The sequence below is a fragment of the Sphaerodactylus townsendi genome, linkage group LG12 (assembly GCF_021028975.2).
Source record: "Sphaerodactylus townsendi isolate TG3544 linkage group LG12, MPM_Stown_v2.3, whole genome shotgun sequence".
NCBI classification, from domain to species: Eukaryota; Metazoa; Chordata; class Lepidosauria; order Squamata; family Sphaerodactylidae; genus Sphaerodactylus; species Sphaerodactylus townsendi.
In genome coordinates this window covers 52,962,927-52,979,547 of record NC_059436.1, presented here as the reverse complement: position 1 = coordinate 52,979,547, position 16,621 = coordinate 52,962,927, and positions in this window count along the sequence as shown.

Sequence of the window (16,621 nt, the reverse complement as noted above, 5' to 3'; positions counted from 1 at the left end):
GAAGATTTTAGGTCCAAACTTGACATTTAGGATAAAAAACTGAAAAATGGCAGGACTGATTTTGGTTGTGGCGGGTTTTCCGGGCTGCGTGGCCGTGGTCTGGTAGATCCTGTTCCCAACGTTTCACCTGCATCTGTGGCTGGCATCTTCAGAGGTGTATCACAGAGAGAGGCCGTCGACGCCGTCACATTTAGTTTGGCCTTCTCTCTCTCACCCCCTTTCCTAAACTTAATCTTTCATGCAAAGGCTTCACAAAGCAGACAATCTGTGCTCTCTAAGCTGCAAATGAAACATACATTTTTTAAAAAGTTAGTTATATTTTTAAGCATACAGTATGTCACTTCTCTTGCAGTGTGTTTTCTGATGCATAATTAACATTACGTCCTTGCAAAACTATGTTGCCTTACACAACCACGCTCAAATAATTTATAGTGCAAAGAATGTCACTAATGGTTGTTTGTAGCTTACCAAACCCACCTGGCACTTCAAGGGTAGAAAATATCTCGAGAAAAACAAGGGCAGATTTCAAGTAATTAACCAGTCCTTCTAGCACAAGCAGTGGCGAAGCTCCCAGGGGACGGGGGGGGGGGTGCGCGATGCACCGGGCGCATGGCTATGGGTCACGTGGGGGTTGCAAATTCCCCCGGCCCCGCCCCCTTCCCCCTCATCGGTCTGCCGCTCAGTGTGTGGCCTCTGGCTCCTCCGCATCCCAACGAAGCCAAGCCGCAGCAATCAACTGTGAGAGCACTGAGCAGCCCTAAGATATGCCATCATTTTTGGGGGAAGGAGCCTCAACAGCAGAGCATGTACTCTGCATGCGGAAACGCCTCAGCTGCATCCCGGTCATCTCCACTTCAAGGGAGCAAGACTCAGAAGAGATCTTTGTCTCTCAGAGGTGGAGTTTGCACAGGCCAAAACCAGTGGGTTTGAGGATGGAAAAAAACACCATTTTGTGGGAGGACTTCGCACAGCTATCACTGCTGAAGCGAAGCTGCAACGTCCTATTTTCCCCAAACTGGCATATATGTGACTCGCTAAACAAGCAAGTCTTCAAAAAAACCCGGCGCCAAACGAACGGCTGGGCAGGAAGCACTGCTGCTTTGGCTGCGCTGGCGTTCTGAAAATGTCCCGCTCACTTCCACATAGCCACGCAGGCGAACAGGGTCGTATCAGGGTCTCGCGGGATGTCAGCGTGGCTGTGGGGGTTTATGTGTGCAGTCCTGCATCGCTATGCAGGAATGGACGCCCATCAAAAAAAGAAAACTGCCACACCTCTGTGTGAAGGCCCGCAACCTGGCTGATTTGCATGCTGTCCGCGAGACACCTGGCCATGTGAACACCCGGGGCAGCTGCATTTCCATTCACGCCGACTGCACTTCGCTGTTTTCGGCCCGTGCGGAATCCGCCAGAGAGCTGCTTCAATGACTCAAAGGAGATCACACTGAATCAGTTTTTGGTTTTGGCTCAGAATAAGGCAAGGCTGTGCATCTCGAGCTCTGCCAAAGTCCTTTTGGATTACTCTCCAGGCTGAGGCTTCTTCTTGTCTGACTGCCCCTGGTTCCAGTCGAAGGCCTTGGTTTTGGGCCAAGGCTTTCAGCAGCTCAGATGCATCTTCAGCAAAGCGGCTCATAAATGCAGCCCGAGACTGGAAATCAATCCTATAAAGCGGAAATCAATAGCTATAACTAATATTAATAGTGATTATGCTGTCTCCATTGCACTTTGCAGTTGGAAATGAATTGTTTCTAAGGATTTAGCGGCTGCTGAACTTTGCAATGCAACACAAGGGCAGAGAATAATGGCAGGAAAAGGCCCTACTTGGAAAGGATGAACACCGTGGCAAACAAGGGCAAGAACGCACTTTTGGGAGAAGCATTTACAGCCAGGTGCAACCAACATCTGACGCCTGCAAAACGAGAACTAATAAAAGGCTATGGAAGAGGATGTTACTGCGCTGCCTGGTAACTTTTAATTAGTCCAGACAAACCAGCTCTTGGCAGCGCAGGGGAACAGAAACGGGACCCGACACAGCGAGTATAATGAAATAAAAGAAGACTCTTTTGAGATGCCGACCTACGTGTCGGCACCTCCGCACCACAGCAACTGCGCTGCCTAGCAGCTTTACAACAGCTTAAATACACTTTCTCCCGCCGGGAGTCCGGGAGAATACAGGACAGCCTACAACCATTCATACACAGAATACATGACAACCAATCATACCACTATAGGTACATGAGAACCAATCAGAGTCCAGTGGGCAGTCCCTTCTTGAATTTCGCGGCAAAGGCAGGGCGAGGCGATGACGTAGGCACTGGCGGGAAGAACACAAAAGAGTCCTTTGGGCGCTTGGGGTCAGGAAATGAAACTTGAGGACGATGGCACCCTTATCTGCCTGCTGGTGGGATTAGGCAGGTTGAGGCGCTTCTGCCGGGGTCCGCATTGTCAGTGTCCATTAAGGGTTTTACAAATGAAAGGGACATGTCCAGGTGGAGCAGGGGTGGATTCCTGCCTTGAACCAAGGAGGTTCCATGCAGATGCAAATACAAAGGATACAAAAGATAACTATAAATCCTATTTTCTATCTAATACAGTTTGTTCCTACCTATGTAATACAGAAATAAAACATTGGCTCATTCCGCACATGCAGAATAATGCACTTTCAAACTGCTTTCAGTGCTCTTTGAAGCTGTGCGGAATGGCAAAATCCACTTGCAAACCGTTGTGAAAGTGGTTTGAAAACGCATTATTTTGCATGTGCGGAAGGGGCCATTGTTTCATCTTTATTCAAAACAAGTCCAGAAGTGGAAGAGAATCACTTCTGGCTCCGCTATCAAGGATACAGTGAAGACAGTGAGGGAATCTTCATCCAGCCCAGCTATTTCCCAGCTTCACAGACTAACAGAGACCAATTTGTCCAACGCCGGTTCAGCCTTCTGCTTCTTCCCCACACTATTCAGACTGCCTGCAAGCCTTATTTATGTATTTGGATGTTCACAACCCACCTTTCTCTCCAACACAAACCCAAAGTGACTTCCAATATCGTTCTCCTCGCCTGTATTTTAGTTTCACAGCAACAACACTGCGGGGTGAGTTAGGCTGAGAGAATGATGGACAACACACTCCTAAGAAGAAGGACTCCAGTCTTGTCCATTCATTTCAGTGGGCTTAGCCTAGAGCAGGGGTAGGCAACCTTTAACACCCAAAGAGCCATTTGGACCCGTTTTCCACGGAAAAGAAAACACTTGGAGCCGCAAATACTTTTTGACTTCTAAAATGAAGATACCACTGCCTTTATTCTCATGTAGGGAGAAGTTCCCTTCTTTGGGGTCCATTTTTACCCAACAAAGCAAAAAGGGGGGGGGGGAGTCTGTTGTTTTGTACATGATTCAAATGACCAGCAATAGAACCCCCGTTTCACACATTTCTCTTTTCTTGTGTTGAAAGACACTGATTATGCCCCTCCCAAAAGAACCCCTCAAATTCCACTTGGATGGTGGATCAAAATTGGTGCCTTTAATGGGGTTGTCAGCCTTGAGGGTGGCTGAATCTCTCCCCCCTCTGAGAAAATATCTGCCATGGAGGGTGAACTCGACAGCCATATTCCGCACTGAGCATGGCCCCTGCCCTGGTCCCAAAAGCCACAACAGAAACAACAACCTGGAATCCATTTTCCCTGGCCAGTCCTTTATTCTTGGTGGTCAGTGGCATGGTATCCCTGGGTGGGTGGTCAGTGGTGTGGTATCCCTGTTACAACGGGTGGCTACCGGGTGGGGCTGATAATAACATCTCTTCTCCCTCTCCTGGACCACTGATATATAAGATACTCCATTACATGGAGCATCCCTTAGAGACACCCTCACTATTTTCCTTATTTAACCCTCAGTGGCACCCTTAGTGAGAACGGGCTTAGTTGTTTTTGTACAACATTTTGTATGGGGGGGGGGGGGGAGAGAACCTTAGTCAGACCCTGCCCCTTTAAGAAGCCATCTAGAGCCAAAGCTCTATACCATTCTTATTAGTTAGCAATTTCTGTTTTACAGTCTGTTTTAGTTCAGGTGTTTGGGGAAGGTTGGAGATAGCAATATCTCGGTTAAAGATCCATGGTATTTGAGCAATACGTTTCAACAGGATTTCAGGAAAAAACAGTCAGAGGACACCAGGAGAACTCAGAAGAAGAAGCAAGCAGCACAGACTTTCTTAGAAGCAGTTAAGGAAAAATTGGTGTCTGCAAGTTCTTCAAACCATCTCCAATCGTTTCCAGCACCGCAAGTATTCTTTATTTAGTTAGACTTCATGCGAGGAGTCAGAGTCCTAAACTTTCAGTACTATTAAATCTTTTTTGAACTGTTGTTTATTTGTCTGTGGGTCTTACATTCTGTTCTGGCCAAGTGCAAGGCCCCTGAATTTAGTTTGCTTGGGGAACAGAACAATGCATATTGCTCCCATTCTGTGATCACTCCACTCGCTGCACATCTGTTACCAGGCACAATCTGCTTCCTTCTTTCCCTCACATTTGTTTTCCCCACGGTGGAGGGCCCACCCCCTCCAGCCTGTATCCCTTAAGGCAGTGACGGTGAACCTTTTTGAGACCGAGTGCCCAAATTGCAACCCAAACCCCACTTATTTATCGCAAAGGGCCAACCCGACAATTTAACCTGAATGCTGAGGTTTAAGTGTAGAAAAAACCAGTTGGCTCCCTCTTCCTCAGCCCCACCCGCTCGAGCAGGGGCCAGCCTGCTGTAGCCTCCAGTAAGTCCTGCGCACACCGCTCTGTGCCTCTCTAGCATTTCTGCCTCTGTGCCCCCCCCCCCCCTTAGGCAGCAACCACTCGGAGCACAGGCACCAAGCCGGCAAGCCGAGTCCTCCCTGCTCACCGCAATGCGTGTGTAACCTCCTATCTGTGGGTTCTGTGGGGCAGAACTTGGAATGAGGTTGCAACAACAATTTTTAAAAACAAAATGGTTTACTTTCTTAACATATAACATATAATATCAACATTTAACATCACACTTCAAGGTCCTGTTCAGGTTGCATTTTCAAGTCCTTCTAGTTACAGTCTTCTGATATTGCCAAGTCCAATTCTTCTTTGCAAGTGGGTTGGCTCCTGAAGACTCCAAGGGCTTGATGAACAGGATTCAACATGATGAAGGTTTCCAGGAGAACTCTCACCCATCACAACCACAAAAAGAAACCCTGAAACAATAAACTCCAACATTTACAACATAGCAAAAATAAACAACTACCTTCCCAGTAGTTCCCAACAACATGGCAGTTACCTTAACAAGGTGTTAAGGGCTTATACAACCAAGGTAGCCTTGTCTCCAAACTATGAGCTCTGCAGCCTTCTGCTGCTTTGAGTCTCCATCCCTTTCTGGGTCAACCCATTCTGAGCATGGGGGTTACACGCGCACATCGTGCTCAGTGACCCAGGCCAGCCTAGATGTGTGTGTGTGTGGGGTGTGTGTGATTTTCCGCCCTCCACATGACGAACTCTGTGTGCGCGCGCCCACAGAGAGGGCTCCGAGTGCCACCTCTGGCACCTGTGCCATAGGTTCACCACCACTGCCTTAAGGACTGTAAGCTCCTTGAGGCAGATATTTTTCTCTCCCTGGCTGCTGGTCAGCCTTGAACAGCCAGGAGAGGGAGCAAGAGAGACGGGGAGGGGTGGGGGAAGAGTTTGGGACCAGAGGGAAGGAGAAAGGGAGAGAGGAGATAACAGGTGAATTGATCCGTCCAAAGGTTGCAGAGCGGAACCAATTAAATTCTCTTTTGTATATTTGTTGTTCCCCAGTCATATTTGGGGACGGGGCCAAAGGGTTTAGCAGAGGATTGCCAGGGCAGCATTCAAGATCACAAAGGTTATTTCCATCTGAAACATTTTTAACACCCCCCCCTCCCCCAGTAAATCATTAGGCTCACCAAACCTTGTTTGGAGAGCAGGATGCCGAACCCAGAGGAACCAGGGTGCCCAGCTGTGGGTTCAGGAAATTCCTTGAGATTTGGGGGTGGAGCCTGAAGAGGGTGGGACTTGGAAAGGGCGGGGCTAAGAGTCCATCCTCCAAAGCAGCCATTTTCTTGTTGGCAAAGATGTATAAAATGTTTTGAATGCACGATGGAAATGTGAACATCATGAGGGGTCTTCCTATCATTTATGGTGGACTTGTAGTAAAGCCAAAATAAATTATATACAGTTACATTTAACTATACAGAAGATCTAAAACATAGGTGTCAAACTCGTGGCCCTCCAGATGTTATGGACTACAGTTCCCATCATCCCCTGCCAGCATCATGTTATGGAAAACAGTTCCCATGATCCCCTGCCAGCATGATTCTGGCAGAGGACGATGGGAACTGTAGTCCATAACATCTGGAGGGCCGTGAGTTTGACACCTGTGATCTAAAAGATTAATATATAAATGAAACTAGAAGCTTTTCTTTTGGATATTATGGACAGATAGCTTGAAAAAAGGGAACCTTGTTTTTATTATTATTATTGTTGTTGTTGTTGTTGTTGTTGGCGGTGTACAGGTAAAACATCAGCTAAAACTGATGTTTATGTATGACATCAGCATCAAGATTAATATGTGAGCAAAAATGGGAAACTGTATCAATACCTACAATAGCAGAACGGATTGTGAACTTACTGGAACCAGCGAAGACGGCCAAACTTACCTCTTTGAGTAGAGAAGAGAACTTATCTAAATTCATGGGCATTTGAAAACCCTGACAGACTTCTCGTGTAAAACAGAAAAAAAAGAACAGATTATTTGTGGTTTAAAGGTTTAGGAATTCAAGAAATTAGATGTAATAGAGAAATTTGGGATTTTTGTTAGTAGTATCAATTAATTAAGAACATAAGAACAAGCCAGCTGGATCAGACCAGAGTCCATCGAGTCCAGCTCTCTGCTACTCGCAGTGGCCCACCAGGTGCCTTTGGGAGCTCACATGCAGGATGTGAAAGCAATGGCCTTGTTGCTCCCGATCACCTGTTGCTCCCGATCACCTGCTCTGGTAAGGCATTTGCAATCTCAGATCAAAGAGGATCAAGATTGGTAGCCATAAATCGACTTCTCCTCCATAAATCTGTCCAAGCCCTTTTAAAGCAACCCAGGTTAGTGACCATCACCACCTCCTGTGGCAGCATATTCCAAACACCAATCGCACGTTGCGTGAAGAAGTGTTTCCTTTTATTAGTCCTAATTCTTCCCCCCAGCATTTTCAGTGAATGCCCCCTGGTTCTAGTATTGTGAGAAAGAGAGAAAAATTTCTCTCTGTCAACATTTTCTACCCCATGCATAATTGTATAGACTTCAATCATATCCCCCCTCAGACGTCTCCTCTCCAAACTAAAGAGTCCCAAACGCTGCAGCCTCTCCTCATAGGGAAGGTGCTCCAGTCCCCCAATCATCCTCGTTGCTCTTCTCTGCACTTTTTCTATCTCTTCAATATCCTTTTTGAGATGTGGCAACCAGAACTGAACACAGGACTCCAAGTGTTTAACTGTAACTAAAGAGGAAGTGGTAAATTCATTAACAATGATTATATTGGGTACAGGAGGAATTGGAAACCGAAACCCTCCCTTTCCCCTTTTCAGGGTAGCCTTTTCTATGTGTTGCTTTTGTTTGTCTTTAAAAAAACTTTTAAAAAATTAAGCATCGTTTTTCTCCAGGGAGGAGAAACAGTGATCTCTGTTGCCTATAGATGGGTAATTCCAGGAGATCTCCATGCCTCACCTGGAGGCTGGCAACCCCATCTCCAGTCCTTGGCTTTGCATACTTGTCTTGGTGCGCCCTTATCAGTCGGAAAGTGCTGGGGTGATAACCCTGCAGGCTGTTTCCTCCTGATAACACAGCATATCAGAAGACCTGACTGCCGATACACACAGCGTGTGAAAAAGAGCTTGCAGGGCAAGCTTGACTTATCCAACTTTTCTACTAGTGGAAAAGACAGGACGACACAGTTGCCAAACTCCAGGTGGAGCCTGGAGATCTCCTGGAATAGCGGCTCATCTTCAGACTACAGAGGTTAGTTATCCTGGAGAAAAAGGCTGGTTTGGGATAGACCAGTGATGGCTAACCTTTTCGAGACGGAGTGCCCAAAGTGCAACCCAAAACCCACTTATTTATTGCAAAGTGCCAACACGGCAATTTAACCTGAATACTGAGGTTTTAGTTGAGAAAAAATGGTTGGCTCCAAGGTGTACGTTACTCGGGAGTAAGCTGTGCTCGGTGGCTTTGCTTTGAAGCAGCCGTGCAACTCTTCCAACGGGTGAATCACGACCCTAGGAGGGCTTGCTCAGAAGCAAGCCCCATTACTCAGAAGCAAGCCCTAGCAATCGAGCTTACTCCCAGGTAAAGGATCGCGCTTTAGTTCTTCGCATGAAAATCAGTGAGGTTTAACAGTGCTTAACAGGGTTACCTTCACTGCTTCCCCAAAACTAGGTCTTAGGTTTAATGCTAATAATCATGCCCAGTGGCCCAGGCCAGCCTAGATGTGTGTGTGTGGGGGGGCACTCTGTTTGTGCGTGCCCATAGAGAGGGCTCTGAGTGCCACCTCTGGCACCCGTGCCATAGGTTCGCCACCACTGGGATAGACTCTGTGGCAGCAGCATGCCCCTCTTCAGACGCTGGCCTCGCCAGGTTCCCAGCCTCACCTCGCTTTTACCAGCCCACTTCCATTTTTGCCTAGAGATTCTGTAACTTCCAGCAGACCGTTCAACATCAGGCAACGTCTGTCTGGCCAAGTGCGAGCCCAAGTGTTAGGAAATGAAGCCCATGAAATGGAGGTGTAGCATTCTTGGCAATGCAGTAGCTCTTGAGGTCTACAACATAGAAAGGCCTTTTTCTTCAGCCAGCGTGGTGTAGTGGTTAAGAGCAGGTGGACTCTAATCTGGAGAATGGGGTTTGATTCCCCACTCTGAAATCACTCTGAAATCACAACAAATCACTCTGAAATCACTATCGCTCATTGCTGACAAAGCTGAAATCACTCTGAAATCACTTTCTAGTTACCCCTGAGGAGTGCATCTTTAATTATATGGTTTTTAAATAACCTATCCCCTGGTTTTTTCCCTTCGTGAGTGGGCCGTAAATAGTTATACCAACCCCTTTGGTTATTAAAGCTTTCTATATTTAATAATTTGTAATTGTTCAGATTAATCCATGTTTTAATCCAAAATATTGCTGCAGCATCATAATATAATTGTAAATCTGGTAAACTGCAGCCTCCCGCTTTTTTGTCATCTATTAAATATTTATATTTTACTTTATGTTTCTTGCCTTCCCATAAGAATTTAATTATTTTGGATTCCCAACTTTTAAAGGTTTTCTTGATAATAATTAAGGGATGATTCTGAAATAGGTACATCAGCTTGGGGAGAATTGACATTTTGATAATAGATATCTTCCCACATAATGTAAAGTTTAAATTCCCCCAGTTTTAATTCTAAAAAGTAGGTTATTTTTTTTGTGTGTGTGGATCATCTATAAAACAGGTTATATCATCTGCATAGGCTTTAAGCTTATATTTTACTCCTTTGTATTGGAGCCCTCTGATTATATCATCATTTATGATTTTGTAAATAAGGGTTCTAAGGTAATGATAAATAGTAAGGGAGATAGCCTTGCCTCGTACCCAGTGGTGGGATCCAAAAATTTTAATAACAGGTTCCGATGGTGGTGGGATTCAAACAGTGGCGCCGCCGCACACACGCACCTCCAGTCCCTACTGGGCAAGGAAGTTGCTTTAGTAACCCCTTCTCGGAACTCAGAAAAAATTAGTAACCACTTCTAGAGAAGTGATGAGAACTGGTTGGATCCCACCTCTGCCTACATCTCTCCATTGTGAGAACTTCCCATTTATACCCACCCTTTGTTTCCTGTTCCTCAACCAGTTTTTAATCCATAGGAGGACTTCCCCTCTTATTCCTTGATTGCTGAGTTTTCTCAACAGTCTCTGGTGAGGAACTTTGGCAAAAGCCTTTTGGAAATCCAAGTAGACAATGTCCACTGGTTCCCCCTTATCCACATGCCTGTTTACACCCACAAAGAACTCTAGTAAGTTTGTAAGACAGGACTCGCCTCTGCAAAACCCATGCTGACTCTTCCTCAGCAGGTCTTGCTTTTCTACATGTTTCATAATTTTATCTTTAATAATAGATTCTACTAATTTACCAGGAACAAATGTCAAACTGACTGGCCTGTAATTTCCTGGGTCCCCCCTAGACCTTTTCTTAAAGATAATCCTCACAGTCATCCTCACTGGCCATTTGGTCTGGTTAGGACTTTCCATACTGTTCATTTGAGCTCATCATGGCAGGTAGGAAAGTCCTCCAAGAAGAGGGCCTAACCCAGTGGTTCTCAACCTGTGGGTTGGGACCCCTTTGGGGGTCGAACGACCCTTTCACAGGGGTCGCCTAAGACTCTCTGCATCAGTGTTCTCCATCTGTAAAATGGATAAATGTTAGGGTTGGGGGTCACCACAACATGAGGAACTGTATTAAAGGATCGTGGCATTAGGAAGGTTGAGAACCACTGGCCTAACCCCTCCTCCAAACAATCTAGCTGGCTTGGGAGGCTTGCACCCATTCCCCTTGCAACTTTACACCTTTAGCACACTTGACATTGTCCATCCAAGTAGTAGCCAGGACTGGCCCTGCTTGGCTCCAGACATCAGAGGAGATCTAGGTGTTTCCATAGCAATAGCAGTAAACAATCTTGCATCACAACACCTCTGTTGGGTCATCGTCACTGGCTATTTGGTCTGGTCAGGACTGGTCTTACTGTTCATTTGAGCTCATCATGGCAGGTAGGAAAGTTCTCAAATGGATATTAGCAGCAAAGACTCCAGCCTGAAGCCCTCCTGCCACATCATGGGGGTGAACCACATTAGCCAAATTGCTGTTGTGTGAAGTGTGGAAGTCAAGGGTGAGAGCCCTCCCAGCTGCAAGGGATTCAGGCGGTCTTTATTTGTCAGCTGAGTGTTGCTGAGGGTCCTTTGAAGGCTCACCACCTCAATGTCCCATCCATCCTTCCTTTCTCTTTGTAGATGAAGCGCATCTTACCGACAGGACTTTCAAGACCACCCCAGGAAGAGGTGCCTAACCCCTCCTCCAACCTATCCAGGGTGGCGCAAAAAACTGTCAGCCGGCTTGGGAGGCTTGCACCCATTCCCCCTCGGAACTTTTCAACTTTAGCACACTTGACATTGTCCATCCAAGTACTAGCCAGGACTAGCCCTGCTTGGCTCCAGAGAACAGAGGAGATCAGGCTAGCCCAGGGCTACTGAAGTCTGGGCATTTCCATAGCGATGGCAGTAAACAATCTTGCATCACAACACCTCTGTTGGGTCATCCTCACTGGCCATTTGGTCTGGTTAGGACTTTCCATACTGTTCATTTGAGCTCATCATGGCAGGTAGGAAAGTCCTCCAAGGAAAGGTTCATGGACTTCTCTGCCCTTCCTGCAGCCAGTCCCTCTACCATTGGGGGTGGAAGAGACAGAGACAGAAATCCAGTATTCCTTCTTGTATGGGATTATGGCTTTCTTGCAGAATGCAAAGCGATTAAAGAGGCTCTGTTGTTTTCCTTTGCTTCCAGGCCAACCCTTTCTATACTGGATGGACACCGTAAGAGAATTTCATTTTAGGTGTCCATGTCACCCTTCGGGGGTGTCCGGATTAGTTTTTCTTTCTTCCTGAGACAGAGCGAATGTGCATCATTCCAGTGGTCTAAGCGCTGCATTTTTCTTAAGGTGCCCCTTGGGAATCTGAGCCTCCTTTTGGAAGCTGGTGTGATCTCAGATGCCTCCTCCCCTCTACGGTGGGACCTTGTTGTGGGCGGTATTTATTAGCCCCGGGCTAGCCTGATCTCCTCTGATCTCTGGAGCCAAGCAGGGCCAGTCCTGGCAAGTACTTGGGTGGACAATGTCCAGTGTGCTAAAGTTGTGCAGTTGCGAGGGGGAATGGGTACAAGCCTCCCAAGCCAGTTGACAGTTTTTTGTGCCACTCTTGATAGGTTGGAGGAGGGGTTAGGCCAGTGGTTCTCAACCTTCCTAATGTCGCGACCCTTTAATACAGTTCCTCATGTTGTGGTGACCGCCCACCCTAACATTTATCCATTTTACAGATGGAGAACACTGATGCAGAGAGTCTTAGGTGACCCCTGTGAAAGGGTTGTTCGACCCTCAAAGGGGTCCCGACCCACCAACACTATCCAACACTTGGGTGCTGTGTGGTTTCCGGGCTGTATGGCCGTGTTCTAGCAGCATTCTCTCCTGACGTTTCGCCTGCATCTGTGGCTGGCATCTTCAGAGGATCTGATGTTGGAAAGCAAGTGGAGTATATATCTGTTGGAGTGTCCAGGGTGGGTGGGGAAACCTTGTCTGTGAGTAACTGTAAGGAATTCCATAGAAGCAGAAATAAAAGGCTTTTTGGGTGTAAAAGACCGTTTATTCAGACATCCTAGAAAGCTCAAGTACACGCCGTGGCAGGAATAATATCTCCCGCCAGAAGCACAGGTTATAACTCTGTCCATCCCATCCCCCTCCCGGTTTCCCATGGGAACGTAGGTCTCATCTCCCTCGCAGAGATAAGGTCTCCGCCGCAGAAGCTGGCCCATCGCCCGGGTTGTGGAATGTAGTCAAGGCCAGGCGGCTAACCCGCTCATCAACACCACTGAATCCTTTACAGTAACAAAGGCGGCAACCAGGTCAATAAAGTCAATAAATATTGACCTGGTTGCCGCCTTTGTTACTCACAGACAAGGTTTCCCCACCCACCCTGGACACTCCAACAGATATATACTCCACTTGCTTTCCAACATCAGATCCTCTGAAGATGCCAGCCACAGATGCAGGCGAAACGTCAGGAGAGAATGCTGCTAGAACACGGCCATACAGCCCGGAAACCACACAGCACCCAAGTGATTCCGGCCGTGAAAGCCTTCGACAATACTATCCAACACTGTTGAACACTTACAAAAACTGAGTGCAACATGCACTACCTCAAAACTACAACAAACCGTTGCACTCAAGCTGATGTGAAATAAAATGTCCTTTACTATGTATCCAGTTTTGTCATCTTATTCCATTTCATATATCATCATATTACATACATAAATCCATAATTCATAAAGGATATCCGTCCATATTTCATACTTCCAAATTCATAAGAACAAAAATCTATTTTTTCAGTCATCCATATATGTTCTATTCCATCATTATCCATTTTTTTGGCAGCCCACTTAAAGTACTATATCAAAACAAACAGGAAACGCTTTGCGCATAAGCAGCATTTTTCGACTACTTCTTCAGCAATATATGCTAATATATATAATTTTTATAGGCTTCCTACGGGTTATAATCTCTCCTCAGAGCTGTCACTCCCATCCTGCCTTCGGTTCGGTTCATTTGAGCTCATCATGGCAGGTAGGAAAGTCCTCCAAGGAAAGGTTCATGGACTTCTCTGACCAGTGGTCTAAGCGCTGCATTTTTCTTAAGGTGCCCCTTTGGAATCTGAGCCTCCTTTTGGACCAATCTCCGATGCCTCCTCCCCTCTATGTTGGGACCTTGTTGTGGGCTAATATCTCCCAGTGGCTTCTGGTCTTCTGTAAATTAGTTTGTCATACCACTATGTGCCCCTAGAGCATTAGATCTACCTTGCTTTTCTCTTTTATTTTAGTGCAAAAAATTCAACATACTTGTGCCATACAGCATAGTTACGTTTTCTTCACAGCTTTTAAAATGTTTGTTTTGCTGTCAATTACATTTGACTTATGGCAAACCCTGGTTGAGTTTTCAAGGTAAGAGACATTTGGAGGTGGTTTGCCATCACTTGCCTCTCCGGCACTGCCCTGGTATTCTTTGAAAAACTTTCATCCAAGTACTAGCCAGGACCGGCCCTGCTTGGCTTCAGAGATGGCTGGGTGTGGTGGTGGTGGTGGGGGGGGTATCAGGCTAACCTGAGGCTATCCAAGTCTAGGCGTTACTATAACGATGACAGTAAACAAACTTGCATCACAATACCTCTGTTGGGTCATCCTCACTGGCCAATTGGTCAGGTTAGGACTGGTCTTACTGTTCATTTGAGCTCATCATGGCAGGTAGGAAAGTCCTCAAATGGATATTAGCAGCAAAGACTCCAGCCTCAGGCCCTCCTGCCACATCATGGGGGTGGGGTGTGAACCACATTAGCCAAATCTGCTGTTGTGTGAAGTGTGGAGGTCAAGGGTGAGAGCCCTCCCAGCTGCAAGGGATTCAGGCGGTCTTTATTTGTCAGCTGAGTGTTGCTTAGGGTCCTTTGAAGGTTCACCACCTCAATGTCCCATCCATCCATTTTCTTTTCCCTTTATATTTTCTTTTCCCTTTTCCCCCCTTTTTTTCCACCTAACAGATAGGAAACAGCAGGTGAAGCTAGGAAAAATTACATCAGACACCTGTAAAATGAGCACAGGGGCCCCCCAAGGCTGTGTACTTTCACCACTTCTCTTCTCTCTGTATACCAATGACTGCATCTCAAACGATCCATCTGTTAAAATACTGAAATTTGCAGATGATACAACAGTGATTGGTCTCATTCGAGACAACGATGAAACCGCATACAGACGGGAGGTTGAACAACTAGCCTCGTGGTGCCACTGGAACAATCTAGAACTGAACACACTTAAAACCGTAGAAATGGTGGTAGATTTCAGGAGAAACCCTCCCATCCTACCTCCTCTCACAATACTAGACAACACAGTATCAACAGTAGAGACCTTTAGATTTCTAGGCTCCATCATATCTCATGACCTAAAATGGTCACCCTAACCATCAAAAAATGTCATCAAAAAAAAGCACAACAAAGAATGTTCTTTCTCTAAGGCCAACTCAGGAAGCTCAAACTGGCTCCAGGAGGTGCTGATACAGTTCTCTACAGAGGAATCATTGAGTCTGTTATCTGCACCTCTATAACTTTGTGTGGTTTGGTTCTGCAACCCAACAAGATCGACACAGACTTCAGAGAATAATCAGAACTGCAGAAAAAAACAATTGCTGCTAACTCTGCCTTCCCATTGAGGGACCTGTATACTGCACGGGTCAAAAAAAGGGCTGTGAAAATATTTACTGACCCTCAAGATCCTGGACATAAACTTTGTTCCAACTCACTTACCCCTCTAAACTTGTCGCTACAGAGCACTGCACACCAAGACAACTAGACATAAGAACAGTTTTTTCCCGAATGCCATCACTCTGCTAAACAAATAATTCCCTCGATAATGTCAAACTATTTATTATATATTTATTATATAATTACTGCACTACTTTTTTCATCGTTCCTATTACCCATCTCCTCCCAATTATGACTGTATGACTATAGCCTGTGCTGACATTTCATTTTATTTTATGATTTTACATTTTATGTTTTTATTACTATTGATTGTTTCCTGATTGCTTACTAGACCTATATGACAATCATTAAGTGCTGTACCTTATGATTCTTGACAAATGTATTTTCTTTTATGTACACTGAGAGCATATGCACCGGAGACAAATTCCTTGTGTGTCCAATCACACTTGGCCAATAAAGATTCTATTCTATTCTATTCTATTCTATTCTATTCTATTCTATTCTATTCTATTCTATTCTATTCTATTCTATTCTATTCTAGATGAAGCGCATCTTACAGACAGGACTTTCAAGACCACCCCAGGAAGAGGGCCTAACCCAGTGGTTCTCAACCTGTGGGTTGGGACCCCTTTGGGGGTCGAATGACCCTTTCACGGGGGTCGCCTAAGACTCTCTGCATCAGTGTTCTCCATCTGTAAAAGGGATACATGTCAGGGTTGGGGGTCACCACAACATGAGGGTCTGTATTAAAGGGTTGCAGCATTAGGAAGGTTGAGAACCACTGGCCTAACCCCTCCTCCAAACAATCTAGGGTGGCACAAAAAACTGTCAGCCGGCTTGGGAGGCTTGCACCCCTTCCCCCTCGCAACTGCACAACTTTAGCATATTTGACATTGTCCATCCAAGTACTAGCCAGGACTAGCCCTGCTTGGCTCCAGAGATCAGAGATCAGGCTAACCCGGGGCTACTGAAGTCTGGGTGTTTCCATAGCGATGGCAGTAAACAATCTTGCATCATAACACCTCTGTTGGGTCATCCTCACTGGCCATTTGGTCTGGTTAGGACTTTCCATACTGTTCATTTGAGCTCATCATGGCAGGTAGGAAAGTCCTCCAAGGAAAGGTTCATGGACTTCTCTGACCTTCCTGCAGAGAGTCCCTCTGCCGTTGGGGGTGGAAGAGGCAGAGACACAAATCCAGTATTTGTCCTCATTTGTGATTATGCCTTGGGTTTTTTTTATAGAACACAAGGCAAACGCCCCCCGTTTTGTTTATAGCTAGTTGTTGACCCTTTCCTGGCCAATCATTTTTATCAGTGGTGGGATCCAAAAATTTTAGTGACAGGTTCCCATGGTGGTGGGATTCAAACAGTGGCGTAGCTCCAATGGGGCTGGGCGGGGCATGACGGGGGCGTAGCCGGGCATTCCGGGGGCAGGACTTTCCTGGGCGGAGCTGTGGCAAGGATGCAGGGCACGTGCACCCTGGGTGCAGTTCGCTTTAAGGAGTCTCCAAATAGC